We start from the raw sequence: 5811 nt of genomic DNA, 5'->3' as shown, positions 1-5811 counted from the left end.
TTCTTTTTCCTGTTTGGCCCTTCCTCTACACGCCACTGGTCAGTGGATAGATGATATCCATCCATCCATTCACTCATTCATCTATCCGTGGAAGATCGGGACAGGGAATGCGACAAAAAGGGATTTAAAAAGTTGCACATATGGAAAACAAAGAAATAAAACTGAGGTGACGACGGCGCGAAGCATAGAGCGAAAATATCGGGTGAGGGAGTGAGATGACCATGGTAAATTTTATTTTAACCTGACAAATACATACATTAGACAAAAATAAAATACATCGGAGTGATCATTCTAGCTAAATGTACACATAACACAAAAGGAAACTTCAATACATGATGGAAAGCTTTAATTCAATAGAATAAAAGAAATCTTTGTCATTATGAAATGATAGTAGTGGGAGGCATGTGGGTCCAAATAGGAAACTGGGTGAAATTTATAGTCTGTACGCTCCAAGTAGTCCGTTCAATAATGTGCTATTTGAAAAAAAAATATTATTCTGTATACTGTATAGTAAAGGAAGCTGTAAAATATAGTGACTTTCACTTTTTAGGATTATAGCAACGATTTGAATCAATTCTATGACACGTGGCAACAGCGCTTTTTCCTCCTATGTTGCCACACCGAGGCGTCACAGGTGAGACTAGTGGGATGGGCTATAAGTAATCGTTATCATAACACTAAAAAGTGATACTCATTGTATCATTACAGCTTCCTTTAATACTGTATATACAGAATAAAAATAAATAAAGAGGACATAGGTGGGAAATAAGAGAGAGAGAGAGAGAGAGAGAGAGAGAGAGAGAGAGAGAGAGAGAGAGAGAGAGAGAGAGAGAGAGAGAGAGAGAGAGAGAGACATGTACTAGGTTGATTTGGCACGACGTACGCCATTCCCTGAACGGACTTCTTGCAGCGCACAGACTACAACTGAAAGGGACTGTTCTAATTCCACCTTGTCTCTCCTTATTTCTCCCTCTTGAAGGTCTCTACTTTCTCCAAAAGCTCTCAATCATATGGGTAGATCCACTTCCTGTTTTTTTTTAACAACCTGGAGAAGTGTTGTATCCGCAGTCTACCCGTGACCTCTTTTTTCTTCTCCCCTTCAACATCATCTCCCTTGTCGTCCTTGTTCAGTTATCGTCACAGCAGGATTTTTTTTTTCTCTATGTGATTCTGATAGCCCCACTTCCTGTCTCCCAACCATCTCTCTTTTTGTCTTTGTCCCCATCTCTTTATTTTTATCTTCGTTTTTGTCTTATTTTCATTTGTGTCTTTCCTTTTATGGATCCTCTTGATCCAAAACTTGCTCCTTCCCACTTTGCAAAACTCTAGATCTCTCCCATTCTTAGAAATCTGGTTTCATTGACCCTTTTCTTAGCTCCTCCACATTTCCTCTCGTTCTTCTCTACAACATTTTTCTTACCCAGTTGAAATTTTTTTTTCTGTTTCCTATTCCTTCTCTATCCTATTTTCTATTTTATTTATTTATTTTTATACTTTCGCCTTTGCCACTTCTTGATCATATACCGTTCCTCTCGTTCCTAACATTTCTCTTTTAGGCTCCTCTCTACAATGACACAGTCTACCAGAGTCCTTGATCCATCTACTGCGCAAGCCCAAGTATACTTGTGTATCACCTTCTCAACGCAAGTACTCCCATTGTCATCACATAACTGTAAGACCCAACCTCCAATTCCGTGAACTATCTCCTCTCCATCTCTCCTAAATTCCCCGTGACTTCCTCCACTACTCTGTTCCCTATTGTGGCTCTCATGTCCCTCACCACCTCGTCGTATCTCACCCTCCATCTCCACTTCCTTATTCAGTTAACACCAGAAACTCCCACCATCTCATCCGGCTGTCCTCTGTGAACACATATACTTACACTACCGCCAACTTACCCCCAAACATATATTAGAAACTCTGTCTAGGGACTCGAACCCTGACCTGTGCGTATATAATCACGAAGCCAAAACGCTATCAACCGAGCCGTGAACGATGCTACAAATTTAGTGAAGTTCCCCAGAGCTTCTAAAAAATTCAATCTTAGAAACACACACACACACACACACACACACACACACACACACACACACACACACACACACACACACACACACACACACACACACACACAAACACACACACACACACACATATATATATATATATATATATATATATATATATATATATATATATATATACACACACACACACACACACACACACACACACAAACAAATATTTTTCCTGACTGAAGATTTTCTGTTTTCCTAACCAGAAACCGGATACTCTTTGGGAAACTCAAGAGCAGAAATTGTGATGAACACGACAGCGTGTGGGAAAGAGAATAGACGTAATGATGAAAAAAAAATCTTTGTTATCAGAACTGGAATGCTTATGCAGACATAAAATGTATATACATTTATGTATATTATATATATATATATATATATATATACATATATATATATATATATATATATATACACATATATATATAAGGGAGACAATTAGCATTCGGAAAGGTAACGTGTGAGTGTGTGCAATAGGACATACTTCCACGGCTCCCTCAGTTCGCCATAAGCTGCCCTCAGCATTATTACAACGAAAATTAATATAGGGAGCATTTATAACTGACGTAGCAATAAAGTCCTTACTGAAACGGAGTGAATTTGTTTGGAGTTACTCAGAGCAAAATCTGTTAAGTCGACATCATATGGAAAAATGTTAAACTGTCGACATTTGCTTGCGTTCCACTAACGTGTCGACATTTTGTGATAGGAAGTGTTTTTGTTCCTGTCGCCGCTCATTAGTCCAAATCTGAGAACACAACCTTGCACCGTCTCATCTAATTAATATTTTTTCTTCTTTGTTTTTCTTGACAGGCGACCAAAAATTGGTTCCGAAACCATTTGGAGTAGAAAAAAGAAAAAAAAAAAAAAAGAGGAAGATAACTTCGGCTCTTCGCCAAACGACAACGCCCAAGTCGAGCGAGAGACGATATGACGCAAAAGACTTAAAATTAAATTAAGACGAAGATATATTCGTCATTTCCTGCGTCTTTTAAATTACTTAAGGTTGATATAGGTTATTTTAGGTGAGGATAAGACAGGTATTGTCATTTATTGACTGTGATTTTCAAAATATCGACGACGATGTTCAAAACATGGTGCATTCCATCACACACGAAAAGCATCCAGAAAATGTTTGTTTCAACTTATAATATTTACAGGAAAAGGTGATAGTGAGCAGAGGAATCACGCATGGAGTCGCTGAGCTCCAACTGAAAGTCACCTGTGTCTATTGTACTCCGACATCCAAAGAAAGGGTGAGTTGTAACTAACAAGAAAACATCTATCCAGGGGGGGGGGTGTCACATGGATGAATAAAATCGTCTGGCGACAGCAAGATAAAAAAATAAAAATACCACCAGGTATGGCAGGGAGATCCCAGACGGCTGAAGGGTTCCCTCTAAGCTGAATAAAATGGCCTGGCAGCAGCCACGATAACAAGGAATACCGTATTTGTTGGCATATAAGACGCATCCTCAAATAAGACGCACATTTGCATAACACGCATCCCTGTTTTACAAGGATATTTTGCGGGGAAAAAAGTTTCATATTGAATTCATTGAAAGACATTTTAAAGTAAGGAAAAAAGTATGATTCTGTGTATGGAATACAATATTGTGACAGGAAAATTATTTTGATACATCTAAAATATATTTTTTGATATATTATAAAAAAACACATCATATACGTCGTCAAATGCGATAATTAGGTATTCACGTGACATTATCAATATTGATGAAATGACTTCAATACTTTCCAAAAAAGGACGGAATCATAAACTCAATAAATGTAGAGCAATGACGTCATATAACTGACGTCACGAATGTCCTGCGACGTATCTCTGTCGGGGTCCAAAGGTGCCATGGTAACCTTAGGGGAGTCAGTGAAAGACCGAGCGTTGCGTGTCGATGGTCAGTCACGTGGGAAGGTCTGGTGAGTCACGTGAATGTCATACTAAAAGAAAACATCGCGTGACGTAACCCAGTCACGTGATGACCATAGTAGGTCGGTGACGGGGGGGGGGGGGTGAAGAAGGGGAGGGTGTGGGGGGGAAAGGGCAAGTGTTGCTAGAGTCTGTGTACGAAGTCTTACAAAACAAAAACAAAAAAACGAAGAAAAAAAAAATCTACGAAAGTGACCAACAACGAGTAGTTTACTAATACCCCCACCAACAACAACAAAAACTATGCTTGATGGTGGTAGTGTTCGATTTTGACCACTTTGAGGGGAAAAGGATATAATTTTATTATCTTTTTTCGAATGTTTCAGACCCCGCCATGGTATGTAGCGAACATCTCTCCTACAATTGTCTGATATAACGCGGCGGGGGTCAGTGGGGCCAGCGACGCGCGCTGGTTCCCAACTGCGCATGCGTGGTTGCCGCCTTGTCAACTCTTTCACTGACTTGGAAACCTGAACACTTATTTCTGTTGCCGCCAGGTGATTTTATTCACTAAAAAGATGGCAATAATTGCCAGTTGACTTCGTCTACGTTTGTTTTAGTAATGTGTCTGGATTTCTGTGTGTAATTGTGTGTATATGTATATGTATATATATATATATATATATACATATACATATAGTCTTATTTGAGGAAGTTCTTCAAAAGATTGGCATTACCCATGATGTTATGGAGACATTCAACTAGAGTACATGACGTTGTCTATACTGATGCAGGAGAACAGAGATCCAAATATTCAAGTCACTTGTGGTCCCTGCCATGATGTACGGCTGTGAGACACGGACGGGCGTTGAATGCTTATCCGAAGAACCGTCTCGATGTCTTTGGGGGTCACATGAAGAATCGTTACCCCAGAAAGCCCACATGAAGAATCGTCACCCCATGAGATCCCACCTGAAGAACTGTCACCCCAGTGCGCCGAATATCAACAGTGGAATAAAGATTAGGTTAGGTTAGGTTAGGTTGAATGAGGGTTATGATTATTGTCTTCAACTTGTACAACCGAAGAATCGTAAACCCAGGATGGCCCACATGAAGAACTGTCACCCTAGGAGAGCGCACATGAAGAACGGTCACCCTAGGACAGCGCACATGAAGAATGGTCACCCTGCTGAACCCTGGGGTGACGATTCTTCACGACTTCGTATCAAACCAGAGACTGTAGTGTGGGACTCAGTATGGGCCAGATACCATCAGCATAATTCGTGAACTTCAACTTGGGCTCTATGGGCATCATGTGGCACGTTTTCGTGATGTTGACCCCGATTACAGGATCATCTCCACAAGAGGCAGCCCTCGATGGAGGAGACGAAGGATGGGGACGACGCCCACAGAGTTCATAGCTGAAGGGCCACGTGGATCGAACCTCTCGAGAATTGCTCGGAGTGGGACAGGAAGGGTGACTGCATGGGAGCTTGCTCGAAGAGGCCGTGGGGAATGGTGCCGGCGTGGGAGTGAAGTAACGCGCCTCCTGGCGTATGCCCTCAATTGATGATGTATAATATATATATATATATTATATATATATATATATATATATTTATATATATATATATATATATATATGTAATATACGCATGTACGTAAATGCATATATACTGTCATACATACGTACGTACATGCATATATACATACATGCATCCATACATGCAAACATACGTATAGACAATTGCATGCATCCATGCATACATACATACATACGCATGTACATGTATATATACATACATGAATACATATATACATATATGAATACATATATACATAGTAACATGTATA

The sequence above is a fragment of the Oratosquilla oratoria genome, chromosome 10, assembly GCF_046742065.1.
Source record: "Oratosquilla oratoria isolate Oo_2021 chromosome 10, ASM4674206v1, whole genome shotgun sequence".
Taxonomy (NCBI): domain Eukaryota; kingdom Metazoa; phylum Arthropoda; class Malacostraca; order Stomatopoda; family Squillidae; genus Oratosquilla; species Oratosquilla oratoria.
This window is presented reverse-complemented; position numbering follows the sequence as displayed.